Source organism: Nomascus leucogenys, chromosome 6, assembly GCF_006542625.1.
Source record: "Nomascus leucogenys isolate Asia chromosome 6, Asia_NLE_v1, whole genome shotgun sequence".
NCBI lineage: Eukaryota > Metazoa > Chordata > Mammalia > Primates > Hylobatidae > Nomascus > Nomascus leucogenys.
In genome coordinates this window covers 53,568,734-53,594,135 of record NC_044386.1, presented here as the reverse complement: position 1 = coordinate 53,594,135, position 25,402 = coordinate 53,568,734, and the positions used below count along the sequence as shown (strand labels likewise).

The window sequence follows — 25,402 nt, the reverse complement described above, 5'->3', positions numbered from 1 at the left end:
GCACAGTGCTCAAAGAAGCCAAGGCAGTGGCTACCGGTCCTCTTAAAGGCTAGGCTTACATCTAACATAGATTCACTTGCACTATACTGTATTGATGAAACACTCACAGGCCAGCCTAGATTCATGGGGAGGGCAAATAGCCCCCACCTCTCCATAAGAAGCCTGTGAAAGAACTTGCCACCATCTCTAATCTGCTGCATCCAGCTAGAGTGGCAGTGTGTATGCATGTGCGCATGCATGTTTACGTACCTTGAAAGGATTACATATCTCTAAATACTTGAGAGCTAGTCATGCAACCTTGCTCTGGGAGCCTACCTTCCTTTCCAAACTAAAAGTGAAGCCATTTTTCCCCTTTTACTTCAAAAGTATTGCCCTAGGCATGTCTGGCACACCACTTTAAACCTCAGGTAATGAAGAGATAAGTCACTGTTATAGTGATGCAAGCAGATTTCCGCCCTCAGAACTCTAAGAAACTGCTTGTCTATGGGCTACTGATACAGGCTTAGATCCACCACCTAGAGAGAAAGAAAGAGCTGGATCGCTAATTGCTGTGACATTTTGAGGCTCAAGCTGAGTTTCTGCAGGAAATCCTGCCTTCCTCCCTCTTCTTCTGACTTTGCAAGAGTGGTGATTAGGATTTCTGGCATCAGGGCTTGAGGTAGGCTTCCAGTTTGATTGACATGGAGAACGGCTAATGTTCAATTCCTGCAGGATTCGGGGAACAGTAGTAGAGACTGGAGCCATATTCTAGAATCCTAACAGTCTCTCTCTAGAAACATCAGGGCAAGGCTTCAGAGTCTCCAGGAAATACTGAGTACAAAATTGAAAAGCAGGCCAGTCACAGTGGCTCTTGTCTATTATCCCAGAGCTTTGGAAGGCCAAAGTGGGAAGATCACTTGAGCCCAGGAGCTGAGGCTGCAGTGAGCTATTATTGTACCACTGCACTCGTGTCTGGGCAACAAAGCAAGAACCTGTCTGTTTAAAAAAAAAAAAAAAAAGATAAGGCATAACAAGTCCAATTACCCTGGAGTGGGATGGGGCATGCAGTTAAATATAAGCTCATGGATTTAGGTGTTAAAAATTTGTGCTTACTGGCTGGTAAAGCCTGAGATGGGCATGATATATATCTGTATCTACATACACACACACACACACACACACACACAGACACATAGTGAAAAAAACATTAAAGTAAAACATCAGCTAGCTATTGATACTTGACTTACCAAAAGGAAAGATGAACATTAAGAGAGAGTGATGCAAAATAATCCCTTTTATTCTGTTCCATCTACCTTACTTCACTTAAACAGTTTGTGTTTCAGTCCCAGTAGGGAGTGGTAGTAAGTATTCGTGAGCTCCAGTTACGAGGCTTTTGTAGAGGTCCCTGGGGCATCCACGCAAGAGTCCTGCTTCATGCTGTAAACTAGGGCTGAGCAAACCTAGAATTCTTTTTTCCCTTGGGTTGTAAGTGCTTAAATTGTAGATCTGAAACTTGAAAGGAATGGAAATTCTTAATGGAAACATCATGTGTAATCATCTCTTGCTAGTGGCCTTTTCTGGTTTATTTCTCAGAAATACGAATACCGTATTTCACTATAAATGGTAGTTTCATAAAGGGGAAAAATTATTAGAGAAGCTATTTGATCATCTTATTTTAAACTTCACTTTGAATTGTGGTATAACTCACTGTCCCTTAATAAAGTGAAAACTTTTAATAACGGTTGTTGTGAATTAAAATGCACTTAAGGCAATGCTGTGTTTAATTTTTTCTTTTCTTTCCCATTTTTAAGATGAATTTTTCAGACAAAAAATATCTATAATAGTTACAGGTATTATTTAAAGACAACAACTGTAGCACTGAGAAAAGAATAAATTAAGTCAAAACGATCTTATTAAATTAGACAGGTGTGGTGGTGTGTGTCTGTAGTCCTAGCTACTTGAGGTGGGTGGGAAGAGGTTGAGGTGGGAGGATTGAGGTGGGAGGATCGCTTGAGCCCAGGTGGTCAAGACTGCAGTGAGCTCTGATCGTGCCACTGTACTCGAGTCTCAGTGACAGAGCGAGACCCTGTCTCTTTAGTAAAAGAAATAAAAGATCTTATTGACTGTCTTACTGACTAAATGTTCCAATGTACAGGAGGACACATTGAAAAACTGTAAATGTGTGTGGGGTATGTGTGTGTGTATTTGTGTGTATGTATACACACATATATACATACATATAAGAAAATATTAATAACCAGTTTAGCCACCCCTTTTATGAAAGTAAATTTCTCAGATAACATGATGAATAGTTAATTCATCTTTTGAAAAGTAAATGAAAACAGGAAAAGAAAAGATAATTATTCGTTATGTAGATAAAATTGGACATACAGCATATCCTCAACTCATTACAATTTTCTTGAAGAGTCTTGTAATAATTAGAAATATCAAGTTCACCTTAAGTGGAAACTCAGGGGTTTCTTTCACTCCATCCTTCAGAAACAATAAGTACTTTTTATGTGTCAGGCTCTGTGCTGAGTGTAAAACGAATTGGGCGTGAAAAGATGAATAAAACCTAGCCCTTGACCTCAAGCTAACAATCTACAGTAGGAAACAGGCAGAAAACCATTACTGTGCAGTGAGATAGTTAAACTGATAAGCACAGGAATAGGAGCACCTTCAAGGTATGTCTGTTATGGAATATGGATGTGGTGCTGAAGCGGGAGTGGCAAATTCTGTGGAAGGTGATAATTTTTTAGGTAGCAAGAAATGTGGAAAGATATCACAGACCTGAGTAGTATCTTAAAGTATAGCATACAGACAAGGTATGGAAGAGGGCAGAGGGCAAGAGGCTGTAATGATTCAGGGAAGATGTCATGATGCTCTGAATTAAGGAAGTATGCCTACTAGAATTGCTAAAAATAAGAAGACTGGTCTAACCAAGTTTTGGAAAGGATGTGGAAGCAACTGGAACTCTTAGATGCTACTGGTGGAAATGTAATTTAGGTACAACCATTTTGAAAGGCAATTTTAGAGTTTATTTAAAAGTTAAATATTTCACACCTAGGTATTTATCTAAGAGGGATAGGATCATCAAATATTTGTACACAAATCTTCATAGCAGCTTTGCTTGTAAAAGCCATAAACTGGAAACGACTTAAATGTCCATCATCAGGTGATTGGATAAACATACTGTGGTATATCCACAAAGTGAAATGCTACTAAGAAATTAAACAAAATGAGTTATTGATACCCACAAATTGAATGAATCTCAAAATAATTAAGCTGAATGGAAGAAGCCAGACAACAAAGAGTACATACTGAATCATTTCCTTTATATAATTTGAGAATATTAAAATAATCTACAGTGAAAACAGATCAGTGTTTCCCTGGGGATGTGAAGGAGGAGTAGAAGGAATGACAAAGAAGCACAAGGAAACTCGGACGTAATGATTATGTTCGTTATCTCAATTATGGTCATTCTTTTCCAGCTGTAAACACATATCACATGTATCCAATAGTATCCCTCAAATATATGATGTTTATTGCAGGTCAGTGTTGCCTCAATAAGGCTACTAATTAAAACAAAACAAAACAAAACAAAGAACTACCTGGCAAGTGGAGATAAAAGTTTGCAGCACAGGAAAACCATCTTAATTGAAGACAGCAATCGATACGTGAATAGTCCTTAAAAACTTTGGATGTAGATGAGTGTAGATGAGGGAAAGGAAAACAGAACCCTATGGGAATGCCGACAGGGGACTGGCAGAGCAAGAGGACTCACGATGAAGGCAGGGAAGGCACTGCAAGAAACATCTCTTTATTTCTTAGGTTGTGGTCTTGTTTGTTTTTGTCATCCTTTCATAGTTGGACAACCCATAGCATAGTTTTGAAATCTATTTGCCAATGCTTTTGCTCTCAAGTTAGAAACGTAGACTTCCCAGATGGGTCACTCTGTCTACATGGGACACTGGCTCTGATCTTGAGTGAACTGTCCCCAAATGAAAAAGGAAACCAGGAGAAGAATTTTTCCTTTTCTTGGGCAAATCAGTGATTTTATTGATTAAACCTCATTTCTTTCTCACATGACACCACAGACTCATTCATTACCTGTAAGGTGGGCAGTTTGGGTTCTCCACCTTGAACTACGATGGCAAGAGTAGAAGCAGATAGCCCTGATTCCTCCCCACAGCATCACCTGCTGCCCCAGCATGCTGGAGTTATGGTTGACCCAAGCACGGTCTAAGCATGAGTCCATTTATATGGCATTTTCCAACCAGCATAGTTAGGTTTTTGTTTTGTTTTGTTTTGTTTTTTGAGATGGAGTCTCGCTCTGCCACCCAGGCTGCAGTACAGTGGCACAATCTCAGCTCACTGCAACCTCCGCCTCCCAGGTTCAAGTGATCCTCCAGCCTCAGCCTCCCAAGTAGCTGGGATTACAGGCGTGTGCCACCATGCCCAGCTAATTTTTGTATTTTTTTAGTAGAGACGGGGTTTTGCCATGTTGGCCAGGCTGGTCTCAAACTCCTGACCTCAGGTAATCCACCCGCCTCAGCCTCCCAAAGTGCTAGGATTACAGGCGCGAGCCACTGCTCCCAGCTGCATAGTTTTTAACATTCTCTTTGGCATTATAAATATTATAAAAATAAAGCAATTGTCTGGGCATGGTGGCTCATGCCTGTAATCCCAGCACTTTGGGAGGCTAAAGTAGGTGGATCACCTGAGGTCAGGAGTTTGAAACCAGCCTGGCCAACATGGTGAAACCCCATCTCTACTAAAAATACAAAAATTAGCCAGGTGTGGTGGTGCATGCCTGTAGTCCCAGCTACTCGGGAGGCTGGGGCAGGAGAATTGCTTGAACCCAGGAGGTGGAGGTTGCAGTGTGAAGAGATCACGCTGGTGCACTCCAGCCTGGACTACAGAGCAAGACTCCATCTCAAAATAAATAAATAAATATAAATAAAAATAAAGGAATTAACACAGAAATGAAGATGGCACTAGTCATATCTCCTGCCATCATTTTCTTCAATTTGTGGAGGATCTATAATGTATGAACAAAATAGATAAGGTAAGGTAATTGCTCTCTAAAGCTCATATTCCGGCGGTGATATATACAGGAGCAAAGAAAAAGAAACATTAACAAGATGATTCCAGTAGCAATAGGCGTAAAGAACATAATATGAGGTTGGTATGACAACTTGCTTCAGATAGTGTGGTCAGAGGAGGTCCTCTCTTTGGACAAAATCTTTGAGGTCTGTTCAAAGATTAGGCTTCAGCAGAGAAAGTTAGCCATGTGATCCTGGAAAGAGAGTTTCAGACGGAGAGAAGAGGCCACAATGAGGCCCATGGATGGGAGGAGCCCGTGGGGCTGGAGTAGAGTGAGTGAGTTGAGAAGTTTTCATTCATTTAATGAATGCATAGGAAGACATAGAGGTAGAGAAGGAGACAAAGGTCAAAGTTCATGATGTTCTGTTTGGATTTTGAGTGTTTTTAAATGGGGAAGAGGAGAGATTACAGTGATAATCTGAGAAGTGATTTTGAGAAGATCACTGTGGCTTCTTTGTGAAGGGCAAGACTGGTAGTAGGGAGGCCAGTTGGGGACAGCTATAACCTAGAGATGGTGGATCAGAGCAGTGTTGATAAACAGGAAGTGCAGTGTGCACACGTTAAGACATATTCTGGAAAAAGAGCTGACAGGCTTTGCTGATGGACTGGATGTGGCTGTGATGGAAGGCGGCATTCGGGAATGACTTCTGCCTGGGATTTCAACATGAGCAACTACATGGGTGATGATGCTTTATCCTGAATTGGGAAAGCTCCATGAGGGAGAAAAAGATTCTGTCCCAGTAGAATGATTAACAGTTCTGGTTTGAATGAATTAAATCCTTCTCAGGACACAAGACCTTCAAGTGCCTCTAACTGCATTGCCTTTTTGGTTCCAGGGTCAAGGAAGCAACAAGAGAAAGGACATTCACTCAGTGGACTCTGGAGAAGAATTTGCCAGGTTTGAGTATCCTGACCTTACTTTTTGTCCTTGTCAGTGATGAGACCACAACTGGACTCTCTTTCAGTGGCCCAGTAGTCAGAGCCTGGTCCTGTGCCTGGCTCATGGGACTCACCTGATGCCAAAGTCCTATGTCATGTTGCTGATTCAAGTGCGAAGAAATGATGCTATCAGAAGAGGATAGAAAAGAATATTTAGGAACTGACAAGAAAGTGAATATGCCCAACTCATGTCAATATCCCATTACTTCTTTCTATTGCTTGTTAAAATTTGGAATAGAAGGGAGGAAGGACAGGGAAGTAAGATCTAATTTACAGTACTTTACAAGTCCATTTTAGATGCTATTATCCCGTTTAATTTTCACAACAACATTATGGGCTAGATAAAATTTCCACGGTTTCAGAATTGAGGAGACTGAAGCTCATACAGGTTAAATTACGTGTTTGTTTAAGCTCACACAGCTCGTAAATGATGGGGCTGGGATTCAAACTCAGGTCTGGCCTGACTCCAAAGCCCATAGTCTTTCCATCATATCTTGCTGCTTCCTGAGAAAGACACCATTTTGAGACATGAACAGCAGCTACACAAATGGTGTCAATACACTTGGGTTCTCAAAGCTTTATGGAAGGCAATTGCTCTCAAATATTAGCATGCATCAGAATCACCCGGAGGGCTTGTTACAACACAGATTACTGGGCTCATCCCCAGGGTTTCTGAATCAGTCTGCTTGGGGTGGGGCCAGAAAGTCTGCCTTTCTAACAAGCTCCCAGTTGATGCTGGTGCTGTAGTCCAAGGACCACACTTTAAGAACCAGTGGCTTTAGAAGTGGTTTCAAATTTGACTGCACATGAGAATCACTTTGGGAATTTAAAAATGTCAATGTCTACGATGCAACCCACATCAATTACATCAGAATTTTTTTGGGGTGGGACCAAGACATCAGTGATTTCTAAAACTCCTCAGGTGAGCCAGGAGTGGTGGCTCATGCCTGTAAAAATAATCCCAGCACTTTGGGAGGCCCAGGTAGGAGGACCACTTGAGGCCAGGAATTGAAAACCAGCTTGGGCATCATAGTGATACCACTTATCTACCAAAAAAAAAAAAGAAAATTAATCAGGCATGATGGTGCATGCCTGCAGTCCTAGCTACTTGGGAGGATGAGGCAAGAGAATTGCTTAAGTCCAGCAGTTCAAGGTTACAGTGAGCTGTGACTGCACCGCTACACTTCAGTGTGGGTGACAGAGTGAGACTCTATCTCTAAAAAGAAACAAAAAAACTCCTCAGGTGATTCCAATGCACAGACAAGTTTGAAAACCTGTGACTGATGTATGGACATGATGATCCCATCAGTGGATTTAGCTGAACATCTGTGAAATATTGATAGATGGTTGTTCTTAAAGTTATAGTACAGGGAGGAGGAGCAAGACTGTTTTATCTGGGGAGCCTTCTTGGGTGGAGAAACCCACTCAGAATCTAGGAATGGGAAGTTCAGTAAGAAAAAGCTCTACTTCACCACGTTTTCTGTTTCCTATTCCATTTTGAAGGAAATCAGTAGCCTGCTCTCTCTAGCCTTTGTGAGCAACTTCTTTAGCAACTCTCCTGCATTCAGGGCTGGAGCCTGTGGTTTAGAAGAAACAGAGTGCAAATCAAGCTTAATTGCAGTCTTCAGCTCATAAACTAAAAGTAAGCAAACTTGATTATGCTAATGCCATGCAGAACAGCGTGACAACACCTAAACTTTGTGGTAGATTTAAAATCAGAAATGTATGTTGTGTTTTTTTCCCCCCAATCTTGCAAGCCTTCCCTGCCACACTGTTTCCCTGCTTTTTCAGTCCTGTATTAGAAGCTTATGGGTTCTTAATTTTTAATAAATGAGATAATTGATTTGTTTTGCAAAATGCTCCAGCAGGTAAACTTTGACTGTTCCTAAAGACCCAGGTTATAAAAAAGCTATCAGACTCCACAATTACACTTTGAGTGTTTTTTCTTTGGACTTTAGGAGATGTTAAAAAGCATTCCTGCCTCAGTGGCATCCTTTGGAATCCTTTGACCTCCTTAAGAACAAAGCTGTGCTCATTCCCAGAGGAGCTGTCCAATAGAACTCTGCCCTCTCACATCCCGTCATTTCCAGAGTTACTTTTTCATCTCAGACATTTCAGCTTGACTTGTGGAGGGTAAGAGCCGGGTATCTTTGCTCTGTTCAAGATCACACATTAGGGAGGAGAAAAAAAGCAGTAATTTTCTAGGGCATCTAGAAGTCAACTGCTTCATGCCGATCAAGGAAAGGGTGAGGTTTCAGAATGTGAAGAGATTCTTGGTGCCTGGTGGCCAGCTCACTTCAGCAGATCTCTCTATGAGACACTTTGTAAAATCACATCCTTCCTTTGCAACTTATTGAAATCGGTTGCTCATTGACAGCAAAGAAGGGAGACAGAGGAGGTGGCAGGTCAGAGGGTAGGGAGGGTCATCTGAGCACTACATTCCAGACTCTGCAGCTGTATTTTCCGTCAGATAATTAAACATTAACTTTTGACACTACAATTTAAAAATTTGGCTATTAAACTAATGCATGAGGCCATCAGGCTAAATAGGAAAGCCTATTTGTAGTTGCATTCTTGATCCTGGGGCTATACCTTTGGGTTTTGAGGCATGGACTGAAATGTGCATTTTTCAAAATATGGCAAAACCCAGGACTTCAGTTTATGAATCAGTTCATTCAGGAGGTCCCACATTCACACTGCAGTAACATTCTAAGTGGCCCTCCAGCCGTTCCCAGCCAAATGCTCTACAGACATCCTGAACAGATTAGTGCCAGCATTTGGTGGTGGGTACATGTAATTGCCTACTTACTGTTTCCTTAATTTGATTACTATCTTCCCCCAGTTTGGCCTACCTGCTGTAATAGTGGTTATCCTGTCAAGAGGAATTATTTCTTACTGTGCAAAGATTCCGTCAGGGCAGCATATGGTGCTATGCAAATGAGTAAGGACGCTGCAAATCACCTCAAGTGGAACCTAAATGGGATGACATTGGCTGATACCATCAAGCCAAGAAACCTCAATTAAACAAACTGCCAAATAATCACTAGCCCCCGGTAAGTGAAGCTAATATGATTTTCTTTGTTTTCTCAGATAGACACATTCACTTTTATATATTTGTAAAAATGATAGCTGCTGATGGAAAAAAAAAATCACGCAATAAAGAGTACAAAGAGCAAAGTAAGGAAATCATGGGGAGGCACCCCAGCTAAGGAGCCTCTCACAGAGGCTTTAGGAAACTTTAGGGACCATGATTCTGGCTATCTATACACAGATAGAAGGAAGGAGGTCGGGAAGCAAATTTCACAAAAAATGAAGTTACTGTGCAAACTATTTTTATTAAAATATATTAAGCTTCATTTATCTAAATGTTAATAATTTATAAGCAAATAAAGTAAGATAAAGTACATTGGTCTTCACATAAAAGAGTTTTAAGTTTCTAAAAGATGCCTACAGTTTGAAAGAGAAGATTATGGACAGCATTAAGAGACTGAGAATAATTTTTTTTTAAGTTCTCTATTCTGGATGAGTGCTGTGGCTCATGCCTGTAATCCCAGCACTTTGGGAGGCGGAGGTGGGTGGATCACCTGAGGTCAGGAGTTCAAGACCAGCCTGAACAACATGATGAAACCTGTCTCTACTAAAAATACAAAAATTAGCCGTGCATGGTGGCACATGCCTGTAATCCCAGCTACCTGCAGGGATGAGGCAGGAGAATCACTTGATCTCAAATGACACAGAAAGACTATGTCTTGCAAAAAATAAATAAATAAATAAAATAAAATAAATCCCTATTTTGACTTTAGACAGTGACTATTGATCCTTGCAATAAATTATAAGGAAATTAACACAGCTCTCTCTCCATCTCATGATTATTATTGGTTCTATGCTATGCGGTCTGGCTTTAATATTTGTGAGGTTGTAGCAACCGTAAAATGAAAACTCACTTTCCCTATGCCTAAACACTTAAATGTTATAAATGCTAACTGTTAAATGAAATACGCTTTATCCTCCTACCTTGACAAATATACCTTTATAATTACAAAATTGAAAAACACGTATATGTGTAAAATGATAGTTTTTTTAATATGGTTAAAAGTTGAGAAATATTGTAGAGAAGCGAATATAATTATTTTTAATCCTACTGATGTATTTCAATGTTTAAGTAATAAAATGAAGACATACATAATTTACCAAGTATTATGTATTTATTTTTTGTACTTTAGAAAAATCACATATTATGTTTTTATAATTGAGATTTTAACATAATTTGTTTTCTACTGGCAGTAATGAACCAAAGCATTCAAAATAAAATGTAATTTTCATATAATACATGCATATGTTTAAAGCCAAAGTGTAAATTAAAGTAGACATAGAAATTAAAAATCCAAATTATTTTTCATATGGATCTTCCCCTGAGTTGTCAGTTGTAGTTTATCATTGAATGCTGTCACTTAGATTTTTTGTCTTATAGTTATGATTTGCTTAAATGCCATAAGAGTCTTGCCTTATAGCGTGAGTTATTTGGATATAGAAAATGTCATATCTGTTTTTTGCTGACACAGTGTTTTGCATTGCCTGACAATAAGTGCCACATAATATCTGATTATTACTACTAATATCTCCATAAGCATTTCTTTGATTGTGTATTTGAATTTTTTTTTTTTTTTTTTTTTGAGACGGAGTCTCTCTCTGTCGCCCAGGCTGGAGTGCAGTGGCACAATCTTGGCTCACTGCAACATCTGCCTCCCAGGTTCAAGCAATTCTCCTGCCTCAGCCTCTGGAGTAGCTGGAATTACAGGCGCCCACCACCACACCCAGCTAATTTTTGTATTTTTAGTAGAGACGGGGTTTCACCATGTTGGCCAGCATGGTCTCAATCTCCTGACCTCGTGATCCGCCCACCTCGGCCTCCCAAAGTGCTGGGATTACAGGCGTGAGCCACCGCGCCCGGCTCTATATTTGAATATTTTAAGACTCCATTTGTTTTGTATCACATAGGAGAGGCAGTATAACATAGAAGTTTAGAATATGGACCCCGAAGCCAGACCATTGTTTTCAAATCTCAGCTCTGCCGCTTACCTCAGTGTGATCTTGGATAAGTTACTGAACCTCCTTGTGCCTTGTTTTCCTCACCTATGAGATGGAGACCTTTCATAGGGTTTTTATAAGGAGTAGCATATATAAGATAAGTCATATATATCACATATATGTGTCTGCCTTCCATATTTATCATTTTGTTGCTATTAGTTTATTTTTTAAATTCAAAATTAAAATTAAATTTTTATTGTTATTTAAGATAATTTCATCAAGTGTGTAAGCAATGCCTCTGACAATGCTTATATCCAATTTTTTTTCTAGTTTCTGTTTATGTGGCCTTCCTCTTTGCAATAGTTCTATTCTCTCTTCCATTTCTTTTCTATGCTCTTCCAGCTCAGTTTTCAACTTTTTAAGTGGTCTTACCCCGTCTTTTCTTTGATATTCCTATTTCTTTTCTGTTTGAGCTTTTTGAACTTCAGAAAGTCCATGCCATCTTTCATTTTTCTAAGGCTCTATTTTGTGAACGCTTCTGCTTTCTATGATAATAAATTGATTTGTACCTATGTTAGATACTCTACTCAAACTAACTAAGTGTAAAGGGGCATGCATTTGCTCATAGGACTGAAAAGTCCTAAGGCAATGTAGCTTTAGACACATCTGAGATCTCCACTGTTTCTTCAGCTCTTTACAAGTGATAGCCATGATGGCTGCTCTTCACCAAGACTCATATTCTACTGCTTAGCAATGCAGTTAAGAAAAAAGCATCTTTTCTCAGAGCACTGATAGAGAAATGCCAAGGAAGACTCTGCTTGGCCCAGATTTTGCCACATGCCCATTCCTGAAGGTATCGTCTGACTAGGCAAATGGTTGTTTTGATTGGTGGGATTTGGCTTACGTACTTCTGGCTGGAAAAGCAGGAGAAAGAGATTGGTAATCACACTGGAGCCACATGAAATGGGAGGGGTTCGTTCCCAGCTGAAAAAGTGGCTGCTATCAGTACATTTAGGAGAAGGAACATGTTGACTATGTGCCTCTGCATATGTTTCTTCCCTGAATTTCCACCACAAGAATCAATGCATGCGTTCTACATGGGTTCTTTTCTGTTTAATGACAATCTTTGAATGAAGCTGTCTCCACTGAAGCCAGCTGGAATATCACCTAGAAAGGGAGGACGAGTGAATTGGCCAAGTTCATGGCTTTAGTCGGAATGTGCTATCTTGATGATTCTCTCACTGAATTTGCTACACCTCCCCAGGAGTAGGTCATCTTTCTGTTTTCAGTAATTCCACCTTCTGAGAATGCAAGAAGTCAGTGAAGTTCACAGTAATGCCACCCAAATCTCAAAGACCCTCTGTGTGATTATTGCTTTCCTTTCTCTCTCATCTGAGCGTATTTCTTGTAGTCTCCCTTTCATAATAGACCCTTGCGTAGGTCTGAGCGCTTTTTCCTTTGTATCTACCTATCATGTTGATGAGGAATTAATCCGTATTGATACATTTCCTCACTATTCTAATGGCCCATCCAGGCCCCTAGATTATTGAACAAACCTTTTAGGATCGTGACATGTTTAGAGAAATGCGTGTCCAGCCAGGCGTCATGGCTCACACCTGTAATCCCAGCGCTTTGGGAGGCCGAGGCGGGCAGATCACTTGAGGCCAAGAATTCAAGACCAGCCTGGACAACATGATGAAACCCGTCTCTACAAAACAACACAAAAATTAGCTGGGTGTGGTGGTGCACACCTGTAATCCCAGCTACTCAGGAGGCTGAGGCATGAGAATTGCTTGAACCCAGGAGGTAGAGGTTGCAGTGAGATGTGATTGCACCACTGCACTCCAGCCTGGACAATTAAGTGAGACTCTGTCTCAAAAAAACAAACAGAAATGCATATCCTTCCTATAGTTTAGAGTACCATATATTTGTTTTTAGTGCTGTCTCACATTTTATCCCAGACTTCATTGTATAGTGTACTAGGTGTCTGTCCCATGTAAAAAATTGCCCCAAAACTTAGAGGCAAAAAACAATAAATATTTCTTATGCATAGTGTTGGGGAGTCAGAAGTTTGGAAGTGGCAAAGGGTCTTTATCTCGTGTCAAGATACCTGCTGGGAGGGCTGTCATTTGAAGGCCCGATGGAGCTGAAGCATCCACTTCCAATACGATTCACTCACAAGGCTGTTGGTAGGAGATCTTAGGCCTTCACCACACTGGCTTACCCATAGGCTGCCTCAGTCCTCATGCCATGGCAACTGGCTGTCCCCAGGGCCAGTGATCCAAGCACACAAGCTAGGAAACACACTGTATTTTATGACTTTGCTTCAGAAATTGCACTCCATCCTTTCTGCAGTATCCTTTTGGTTACAGAAGTCAGCCCTATTCCATGTGGGAGAGGATGCTAACAAGGGTATGAATCCTGGGTCAGCTCAGAGGCTGCCCACGACAGGCAGATAGTCCTCAAGGTTTAATAACAGAAACAGCTTCAAGGCTTTTCTCTGTCACTTAGTAGCTCTTTTTGTTATTATAGAATGGGCAGACAATATATCAAAATTTGGAGATAAATGCAGTGCATATCCTGGAGATGACTAAAACAAGTTTCATATTAAACCTGCACCAGTCTGTAGGCATGCCACATGCAGAAGCAGGTCCCTAGCAGAGACTAAGAGTATCCCAGTTTGGAGTCACATCCATTATATTTCCCCATAAGCAGAAGAGAAACTAGAGTCTCACTTGAGCCAGCACTCCCTCTTTCTCCCTTTCAAACCAAATTCAAATGTGTGATCCTAGCTGCTGGAGGCTGCTGGCTGAAGGGACAATTCCCTGTCTAAACACATGTTGTGATTCCCTTCGAAACTGGGGGCTTGAACACCACCTATCAGCTTCCAGATAAAGTTCCTTTTGACCCCATATCTGGCCTGCACATACCATCCACAGGGAGGGCCAGCCACAAGCCCCCTGTAGAAGCCTCCCCTCTCAGCACCTTCCGCCTCCTCAGCACCCAACTCCCTGCCCTCCCAGCTGCCTTTTCTGTTTTCTTTTTCCACAGATCTTGTTTTCACCTAGTTGTCATTTAGTTGTCAACAAATTTCCTGAAGGCATTACCTGATGGATTATACATACTTAACTCACTCAGAGGCATTACATTTTAATAGGGCATATTTAAGTCAAAATCATCTTCAATACCCAAAGGAATACATCCTAAACAGTGAATTTTAAGCATCGGGACTGAAAAGGGTACTAGATAGGACCAGAGAGAGATTTCGTAGTTAAAAGGCTATAATCATTGCTTTTCCAGTCACTGGCCACTGATATAATTTGCTTTGGGAGCTTAATCTTCATCCCTTTGTCTCCTATGTCCTCATTCACAGCTTGGTTTCCAGACCCAGGGCTCACACACCATTTCTCTTCCAGAGTCTGTTCCAGCTCTCCTGGACAGCTACTCACATCCATTTGTGCCTTGCCCTGAGAAATGCCTCTCTTTCCTATCTCTCTACCTTCATTCCAGCAGTGCCTTCCTCATCTTTCTTCCTCCCTTCCCTGAATTTCAAAATTTGATCCATCTTCTAACTTCCAACATAAACATCCTCGTCTATAAAGACTTCCCCAAATTCTCCCAGGCCAATCTCATGACATCTGCCTCCCAGTATCTCCTCCTAATACCCCCTGCCCCCACACCATACCCTCTGAAGACATGCTTCGGGAGGGGGAGGTCACCATGCACTGTTGCTCCTGCTCACCTTGGTATACTTGACTCCCAGTATGAGCTTTAACACTGTCCCCAGTGCCAGTGATCCAAGCACATAAGCTAGAAACCACACTGTGTTTTATGACTTTGCTTCAGAAATTGCACTCCATCTAGGCACCTAATAGAAGCCTCATAGGTGTTTTTCTTTGTTTTTATTTTTTTAATCAATACTTATAGTTTCTGCCACTAATTAGCTCTGTGCATTTAGTCAAATCATTCCCATTTCTCTGGGCCTCAGGGTCCTCCATTTTAATATGAGGAAATTGGACAAGGATATTCCTAAGCCCTTTCCAAACGATAAAACTCAATGTGAGAGGTTGGGCTTCATGTCCCAGTCTCTCCAATGTGAAGAATTCATATTTTCTTCACAGTATAAGAAGAGTGAGTTTGTTTTTAAGAGTACTGTTTACACATGTTTGTACAAATCAATTAACATTCCCATCTCTACTGACTCACATGGCCTGGAACGCATGTTCACATACCAAAGAGAACTGAGAAGGGGGATGGGGGAAATACTCTGCAATTTATCTAGGTAAGAGCACCACTCCTATTTTCACTCCATGAGTTTTAGGCAACATCAGCCTCCCCCTCTGCAGAATGGGAGAGTTCTGGATGACTTCTCTGAACAGCTTGGGGTCAAGGATGACTGCCAAGTCATCAGATGTCATCACACCTGCCTTTCTCTGGATGTCTTTGCTTATCATTACAGTTGAAATGCAAGAGAAACCCTAAAAGAAATGTGAAGCTGAGAAGGACACAGCTCTCTGACCATGACCACAGAAAGTGATAAGTGAAAACATGTTCCTCTGATGGTTTCACGTCGTTGCCCATTCTGTCCAGCCCTGATGGGTCTGAGCAAACACCCATTTTTAAGAGAATAAGAGGCCTGACATTTGCTGTCTCTACTGCTAAAGCTTTTTCTTCTTTTGCACCCATACTCTGTGCCTGGGGTAGACACTTGGGTGCTTGGGGTCTGTTAAAATCCCTTTAACTGGCTGGTGAGTTGACTTTACCTGCTGTGAGGGGTATGTGCTAATGGCTCAGCTTCCCCCTTCTCCAGATAACTGCCCTCAGAGGACAGGAGCATCTTGCCAGCATTATTCCCTCAAGGCCCACAGCCAATGCCTAAGGGACATGGGCTATAAAGGCCAATCTCCTGTAAGGGGATAGCTGTTCTGTGTGGTGTGGGCTCCAGAACTTTCCTCCCATGGATCAAATTAAGACAAGGCCTCACCCAAGACCAGATCCTTGCTATGCTTCTCCCACTGCCCTCTGCTGTGTCAGGCTCTGCTTTTAAGGAACCCAACCTAATTTAGCTCGTCTTTCTTCAGTCTGTGATTCCATAGAACCCCCTTGTAGAAAAGCTATTTTAACTGGCAAGCAGACTGCTTTCCTCCACAGCTGCCCTTTGGAGGTTTTGTGTAATCCTATTAATATTTGTCTGTGGTTAATTTGTATTTAAAGGGCTAGTGGGTTTCTAGTAGTAACATCTGTAGATCACTGGGGAGGAGGAACCAGAGGCAGCATAGACTAGTAGAAAGAGTGTGCCTTGGCACTGAAGGGAACTGAGTCTAGCTCTACTCTCAAGGGTCATTTTGACCAGGGGTCAGTTGACGTAGCTCTTAGGTCACAGTTGACTTCTCTGTCAAGTGGAGAGAGGGCAGAGATGAACCCTAAAGTTTCTATATGTTCTGTTGGGTGTTCTAGGACTGTAAGATTCATATTGTTCTCTCCATTTTTACCCAGAGGGAACATGCAGAAAGAGATGCGCATATGCAGGAAGGACACATGTGGACAGAGTGGACCCTAAACTCAATTATCCATTTCCTGTCACCAAAGCAGAAAAGCCACACACATATTTTAGTGATATTTATTCAGCACATAGTGCATTCAAAGAACTGGTTTTAAATAAAATGGTCTAAGCACCTGCTTTTTGGTGGGAAGCTGGCAGCAGGGCTTCCTCATTTCACTCTGGCAACCACTCAACATCTGCTCTCCTTGGCTGTTTGCATTCATAAAACTATGTCAGCATCTGTTCAAAAAGACAAAACCTGCTCAGATCAGTGCAGGACTCATTTGTAAAAACGAAAGTGCTCACTGAATCAATCATAGACCACATTGTTCATTTGAAGAGTGGAGACTTCACTTGCTCTTCCTTTCCTTTTAACTTTTCGAAATGCTTTCGCATTTACTTCTTCATCTGGTCCTTCTGGCAGCGTCATAACATACTATTTGTATTTGGAAGGAAACTGAGGCAGAGTGTGGTTGTATGACTTGATTTTTAAGTGACCAAGAGTTAACATCAAAGCAGGCCCAGAGTACCCTGTTTAGGCTCTCAGCTGCCTGAATTCCTACCACATCACACTGCCTTTCAACACGGTCTAGAGTTTGCCTCAGTGTTTCTTAAGAATTGTGCACAGGAAGTTTTCAAAGGAAGGGGGATAATTGTTATAGAAAAAGGAATGGTTTCCCATGACCTAGGTTTGGGAAATGCTGCAGTAAGCAGGCTTCTTTACAGTGAGACATCTTGGAGCCTTGGATGCTGCTGAAGTGTTCCAAGATTAGGCACTGCAGGTAGGATTGCCAAACATACTGGACCATACCTCCCTTTATTCCCAGATCATCTCACATCTTGGAAAGCATTCCAATAAGTCAGACTTATTGGTGTATATGATACCCACAGCTTGGATATTTGGATGATTTCTGGGACCAAGTATGCATAGTCTACTATTGCAGCTATTTCAGTAATCAGTAACCTAATAGCTTGGTTTTGTTTGCGTGTTTGTGTGTGCATGAATGCTGACAATCCTACTTGTTGCAATGTAAGGAGTGTCATCTTTTTGGCTTTGAAAAGGTTGCCATAAAGAACTTACTGATCACTCTCTTGTAGAATTAATGCAAATCTCAAACCCTCTCAAAGTTTTCAGCAGGCTAACGGGGCCTCATGACTTCCAACAATCTAGATATTCAAGGTATAGCAGTTTTGACACAGCCTGTAATCTCTTGGTCTTAAACTTAAGATCTATTCAAGCTCTTTTTTTCTGAAAAGCTCTATAGCTCTCCAAAACAGATTGACATCCATCTATAATTACAAGCACTTAATTGCCCATATATAACAAAATTTCAAAGACTGCAATTATCTCCTCCACATAGACATATACCTCTCACAATTCGAAACCAAATACCTTTGTTGGATTCAGATTATGTATTAATACTTCCCCAGATCACTGTGCCCTACTTGTCCCTGGGTCTTGGATTTTGCTCAGTGGAGATCCGTGGCTGTTGTCTTCCCATTTCCTATCACCACTGGCAGCAGCTCAAGCATCCTATACAGACCTTACTCGATCCATGAAAGCCTGGGACCTCTTTATTTTGGGGAAGTAAATGAAACCAGCCATGGAGTTGGGGATTAGCTTTCTCCCAGGCAGGCTGAGTAACACAGGCTGCCAATAGAGGGGAGGAGGGTGGAATTACCTCAGTGAGACTCCTGACCAGTAAGAGGTGGGAGGCAGAAAGAAGCCAACAGGAAAACTCTGCTCCTATCCTCCTGCTGACAGGTAGTTCTGAGGTACAGTGGCTCCTCCTGCTACCTCCAGGGACCTCCAAAAAAGTGGCTGTGTGTGTGTGTGTGTGTGTGTGTAGCTATGGCTGGCTCAGAAACTACCACCTTTGACTTACTGTGTCAACTTCCCTTGACTAACTCTTTATGCCCTGGACTTGTATCTCCCAAGGAAGCATTAGCATTCAAACTCTTCCTTAAGCTCTGTTCTGGGGAACTCAGGCTAACAGTTCCATACATATCCAAGAGTTTTCTCTGCTTGTAAAGTTATCATAATCATAGTTCATGTATACCGAACCTTACTATACAGACTGTTCACACACAATACTTCCCACTGCCCATCAAAACAAAATTGTGATAAGCCACTGTCTATAACACATCGTTTATTTTTATTGGTCCTAAAGTAGATCTATTTCAAAGTCTTTTCTGCAGATGATAGATGTAAGTGTTCATTAATAAAATAATTATGCTCTAGACAAGAATGCTTCCAGATTTCTTACTGTTGAAGTATGACTAGCTCATGATTTTCTACCCCAATCCTATTCAAGGGATAAAATGTATTCAGATAAAGAGGGGGAATAGCATATATACTATATTGTAGAGGTTACATATTGCATAAAAACCTAGGAAGAAAGACAGATTCATTTAATCATATATTTTAATAAAGCAATTGAAAAAAGTGGTTAATTCCCTACCCTCCCTGGCACAATCAATATAAAGCTAAATTTGTATAAAACCTGGTTCTTTCCTGTGGCCTAGATAATCCACAGTTCCCTGGACAGGAGATGAGACCTTTTCAAACCCTCATCTGGAGAGATGTCCCTACAAACATAGATTATCTCCATGAAATGCACTTCCACTGGCAACTAAAAGTCCCTGTCTTCCCGGAGGGGATTGTGGGAATCAGGAAAAACAGAACAAGCTGTGCTGCAGTAACAAACAAGCCAATTATTTTAGTGGCTTATAACAGTAGGAGCTTATTTCTCACTCTCCTACATGTCCATCAAAGGTTGGCAGGGCCTCTAATCCAAGGCATCCTCCCTTTGGCAGCAGCAATCACCGAAACCATCGCCAGTCACCTTGGCAGGTAAAAGAAGTGTGAATTTTGTAATAACTCTTAAAGCTTCAACACAGAAGTGACATAATCATTTCTTCCCACATTTTAGTGAGCAAAGCAAGTCAGATAGTCAGATGGCCACACCTTATTTCAAAGAAGGTGGGGAAAAAAATAGTTCTACCAAAAGCCCTAAAGAAGGAGGATCAGAATATTTGCTTACAGCTCTAATGACTGGGGCTGCATGCACTGTCACCAAAGGAAGAATCTATCCTGGGAAAGGACGGTCAGTAGAGCAGTTTTGCCAAGTGCAGCTTGCCCTGTCTGAGGTTAACTGTAGATATCCACATGTTCTCTAATATGGAAAGGTGGTGTGCCACAGGTGCGTGACACACTACCTTTACCAGCTCGCTCTGCCCCTGACTCAGGCCACCTAGTGTAAATGTGTAAACACTTGTTTAAAATCCCCATCTAAGAAGGAGGCAAACTGAGCTCTTCCTCTCTGGGCTAAGCAGCTTGGATAGGTGAGAAGTAGAAACTGCCAGCCCCATTGTGGGGCAGGATGGTATTCAGAAGTCATACCCCGACATACCACCCACTGTGCTGAAGGTTTACATCTCCTGTTTCTGGAAGTGAACCCTGCCAGTAGAGTGAACTCCCTAATGATTTGGCATCCAGAATCCATCATCTCCAGATTCACCAGCCTGCTCTAGAAGCCTTTGCAAATGCAATCCCCAAGTCCTCTGCAGAGAGCATCCTGTCAACCTGGGAGTTGGCTTGTTTTCTGTGGTGCTTTCTTAGCAAAAACCAAAAGCTATTTTCCAGAGAGTTCCTTTTAATGGTTCCTATAAATCAAAGATGAAAGACATTGTGGCCAGAGGCCTTTTAAAGAAATTTTTGGTCTTTCTTCTCCAAGCTTTTAAAAGACCACATCTTCAGAAGCCATTTTTTAAAAATCTATCTAGGGCTAAGTAAAGAATAATATACAGCAGAGATAGAGGAGAATTTTCCAGAAAAAAAAAAAAAGAAAGAATAGAACAAATCATAAAGAGCTTTTAGGTACAGGAACCTAGAAGCATCTATACTGGACACATTTTTACAACTATAAAAATGTCATTGTTTCTTCTTTAACCCCATTAAATGGGGCAAAGGAGAAAAGCTCATTTCCCATTTTCTTCTCTGAAATGATTCTCCCATTATGCTGTCCCTGTGACCAGAGGTTACTGCATTAGCATGACCCCAAAGGTCTCATCTCCCCGCTCAGAGCCTCTCTGGCTGCTTGGAAAGCAGGCAGCAGTTTAATGAGACAAGTTCCCCTTGGAGACTCCTCTCCCCTCGAGGAATTCTGTAAGTGCTTTATATAAAACAGTAATAGGATGGTTCAGCCAGACTCTCTGACTCGGATACACTAACTGGTGCTCCCTTTAGGAAGGAGGAGCAGGTAGCCGAGTGATAAGACCATTACCACTGACTGTGCCCTGTGAGCTGGTAGTCCCTGAAGCCACTTTTCTTGCCCTTTGTAAGCATGAAAGGAAGTCGGTGAAAGGCTGATCAGAACAGACTTCCTGGTGGGAGATAAAGCTGTCTATGGACAGACTCTGGATGATAATGGGCAGAGAGTGATTTAGTACCATGATTACTTCTGAATAGAGGCTGCAAGCATTGGGCCCAGGAAGCCCAGTGGAGCTGCGGAGGAGTGACCAGGGAGAAATCCGCTAGGCTGGACACACATAGGAGAGCTGAGCTGCCTACCCTGGCATTAGGAGGAGCCAAGAGAAACCTCTGGGAGGCCTTAGCAACACCTCTCAGAACTCCGGGATGCATCAGATGGAAGAGTCCCATCTGTGGAGAATTTCCCTCCTCTTTCCATGTACGCTTTGCCCCTGTCCTCTGAACTCACAGATTTTTAGTTTTCTTATGACTCCAGACTTCTGGGGTACCTGAGCCTCTGCCTTATTGTTTTTTTTTTTTTCTAACAGGTTGGAAGGTTGTTGAGATTTACTAATGACAGATCAACAGCTGGAGTTAGGGAGAAGTTAGTGAAAGCCATGAGCAGTGTCAGAATGAAGTAAGGTCTGCAGATGGGACTCGAGATGGAAGTTCATGAGGCAGGATAAGGAGTGGTCTGAACAAAGCTGTGCTTTCCTTTTTCTTTTTCTTTCTTTTCTTCTTCTTCTTTTTCTTCAATGTCTGTTATTGATTGAGATCTCACTGTCAACTGCACCAATTAAAAATTCTATTCAACCCGTGGAATAATTTTAAGATATGTCCACAAATTCTTTGATATTCTTCCCTTTAAGAGTTGGAGACTAATTCTCCTCTGCTTGAATGTGGGCTGACCTCATGACATGTTTCTAACAAACAGAACAAAGCAGACATGACAGTGTATGACTTTAAAGACTAGGTAATAAAGCTCGTTGTGGATTCCTGCTAGTTCTCTTTCACTCTCTCACTTGAAGCACTCATTTTGGGAGACGCCAGCTGCCATGGCATGAGGACTCTTGGGCAGCCTATGGACCACTCTGTAAGGAATTGAGGCCTCCTGCCAACAGCCATGTGAGTGCACCATCTTGGAGTCAGATCCTCCAGCCCCAGTCAAGCGTCATTTGCTATAGCCCTTGTCAGCATCTGACTGCAGCCTCACAAGAGATCCTGAGCCAGACCTCCCAGTTATGCTGCTTCCAAATTCCTGACCCACAGAAAGCAAGTGTAAGAAAATATGTATTTCTTGTTTGGGGATGATTTGTTATGCAACAATAGATAACTAAGACAACTGGGATTGTAGTTCCTATGGCACAGACAGTGGCCCGAAGTAAGTAACAGATGACCAGAATAAAGTCTGCACCAGTGATCTCTAGTTAATGCCACAGTTTATTAGCACTTGCTTTTATAAAACACTTTGAAAATCTGAAGGTGGTGAGAAGAAAAATGAGGCAAAAGCTTTCCATTCTGTGCATGGTATTGGCCAAATGAATTTGTTATTTTAGAGCATCACGAGGTTTGTTTCTTTGTGCCTTTTCCTGGGTCATATGAAAAAGTCTTCCAGTTGAAGTCTTCCATTCAAAGCGGTGGTTACGTATTCATCTAGTTATCATTTTAAAGTAAATTGGAAGACATATTTTTCTATTCTGTATTTGGACGTTTTATTGACTAAATTGGAGCAGAAAGGAAGAGAAGGAAAGCAGGGAGAAATGAGTAAAAATGAGAAGTATAGTTTATATTAGTTTGTCTGTGAAGCACCAAAAAAGTCAAAAAATTTCATATTTTAGCAGCTAGAGAAAAAGTGTCCTCCCGCAGTTCGAGTTTTTATGAATTTTATCCGTAAGCTTTTCATACCCACCTTGATTTATTAGCCTTTCTCAGCATTATATCTTGTGGACCTGACAGAAGAACATAGTGCAATGAAACATCTGGTAAATTTTCCCAGATCCTATTATGAAATATCTTCAATTTTCTCAATTCAGTGAAAAGTAAACAAGTCATTGTCTTCCCCGGAAGTGATTCACTTTGCTGTCAGAACCCACGGGCTATAGGCAATAGAGGTTTCAGAGTCCTTCCTCGGGCTGATGGGTACAAGGGGCCCCATCTTTTGCAGTATGGGTGAGCTGGAGGGGTCAGGTAACTCTTGGATGCTTCACCTAAACAAATACATCTGCTTGCTCAGTGAAGTGATTATTTTTTAATTTTCGAGTGATGTGCTTTGTTGTTGTTCAGAGGTCACTTATGAATTGACATTACATCAGCAAATAGTAATTGCGTAATTTCTGCAAAAATACCTCATTTCATTTCCATTCCGACTTTTCAACCCAAACACATACACACACACACACACACACACACACACACACACACACACACACCCCATGGCTAGACTTGAAAAAGACAATGCAGATAATGTGGCCACCTACAGGTGCTTGTTGTATTACATTGCCAGCTTCTTTTTCAAAGGAAAGCATTCCAGCAGATCTTTCTGACAGCAGTCTGTCCTGGACTTAAAATGCACATTTCTGAAAACTTTTTATTCATTAAACAGAAAACAATGCCCAATAGCTGGAAAAGATACTATCAGCTTGGTATTTCGGGAGATTCTTTTTTCAACAGGCGTGTTTATAGACATAACATAGAGCGATACTAAGCAGATACACTTGACTGACAGACAGGGAGGACTGAACCATAAGGACTTCAAACAAGCACGTACTAGCTTCAAGTGCACTGAGCATCTGCCAAGAGACTGAATGACTCAAAACCAGATGATTTTATAACAACACATATGGAGAAACTGAGGTCGAATGTGGGAAAGAAATTTGGTTAGTGTTTCACATAAGTGATATCAGTGTGTTGCAAACAATTCGATGTAGAAAGTTGGGGGGAGCGGAAAGGCTAAGATAAATGCTTCCAAAATTAGAGTGGGTTAGCTTGATTCTGAAATCACTGCAGAACTCCATTACAGAGGCTCAGAAATGGTCCACAACAGAACATTTGAACTGTGGCTAGCATCTGATCCATTCGAATCATCAGGGGCTGTCTCAGCAGTTCAGCAAGTGGAAGGGCTTCTTTCACAAAGATAAGCTTAATGATTGAATCTCATTAATATCACTCATATCAATCACAGTGCTGGCCACGTAATACGCATTCAATAAATGTTTATGCAAGAAAAGGTGGAATTGTTTTCATCATTTTGGATCATACCTTCTACATTAGCTGTATACTTCCTGCTTTTCTTCTTCCATTTGAAGCTGAATGAAGACAGGGGGGGATCCACCCCTCCCTAAATCTTCTTCCTTGAAACAAATGAGCCTGCTGGAAACCCTCAGAGTCTCTAGCACCATTGTTAATACAGTTTCTCTGTCTGTCTCTCCTTTTGATTTCACCTTAATAAGCCCTAAGCCTATTAATGCTTCTACCTGGGGAAGCCACCAAGGGGAGAAGAAGGAACACCACCTGCATTTTGCACTTCCTTTTCTCCAGGAGCCAAATTATGTTATTTTTGTAAAAGCATCTCTCCTTTTTTGCCTAGTTATCTCTCGGAGATGATGGTGGATCACCTCCGTGTGGGGGCTGCTTATCTTGGTAGGGATCTGGTGGTGAGCTTTTAAAGTTGGCCCAACCTGAGCTGGCTAGCTGCAATTCTTTGTGCTATTTATTAAAAAAAAAAAAAAAAAAAAAAAAAAGGAAGAAGCTGTTGCTGTCTCCTCTGGTGTGCTGGTGTAGAAAATGTGAGTGAACATTTTCATTTTCAGCTCCAGTTTCTTAATTCCTTGCAGTGGAAGAAAGACGGTAGGCCAGTAAACTCAGAACTTCACAGGCCCCACGCTCATGCTCGGCTTTATGGTAAATATTGTAATACTGCCCCAGGAAAGTAGGACAGGCATGGGAGAATGTGTAAAGGCAGTCTGAGTGTGCTCCCATCAGTAGTGTTTTCTTCTATGACAAATAATTATCCTTTTGGTAAAACCTGTTTTAAAATGCTAATCCAGGTTTGTTTATAGTTGGCCTTAGCCAGCAAGCCTGCAGGCCTGCCAGGCCGGGCAGCCATGTGTGACCCTGTTCCTTGAAAACAGCTTCGCCCAGGGGTCAGGTGTCTTCGAAGTGTTTGCTGCATTATAAAACCAAGGCAGTGGAGGCCAGAGCTAAGAGCAAGTGGCCTTGGAGTTTTCTTATTTGATATGAAAAAATTGGCAAAGCCTATTTTTGGGGGAGATCAGGGTTCAAAAAACGGTGGTCAGGAAACACTGGATAAGGCTAAACTTAGCGGTACAGAGAACTTTGACTCCTCCACCAGCCTTCTCACGTGGGATCAGATAGGAGAGCTGGTGTAAAAGCAAGCAGCCAGCGGTAAAGTGTTGAATATGAATGTGTGGGCTCATCATGGGCTGGCTGCTGAGTGGGGTCATCTTTGTGGCCAGAACTGCTGTCTGTTAGCTCAGTTCGATTGCATGGTCCTTGCTGGCCTAGAGGAAGCAGTGACAGAGGCAGACCCATGCTTA

At 41.6% G+C, this 25,402-nt stretch overlaps 1 long non-coding RNA gene across 1 annotated transcript in view; it reads right to left on the bottom strand.

Annotated features, from left to right (window-relative positions):
* Positions 1-6,098: 6,098 nt before the first annotated feature.
* Positions 6,099-25,402, bottom strand: part of LOC105739910 — a 42,762-nt gene continuing 23,458 nt past the window's right edge. The window contains exons 4-5 of the long non-coding RNA XR_001115892.2: positions 7,497-7,601; positions 6,099-6,150 (exon numbers count right to left, since the gene is read on the bottom strand). This is a non-coding gene — a long non-coding RNA (uncharacterized LOC105739910). The remainder of the gene's footprint in view (positions 6,151-7,496; positions 7,602-25,402) is intronic.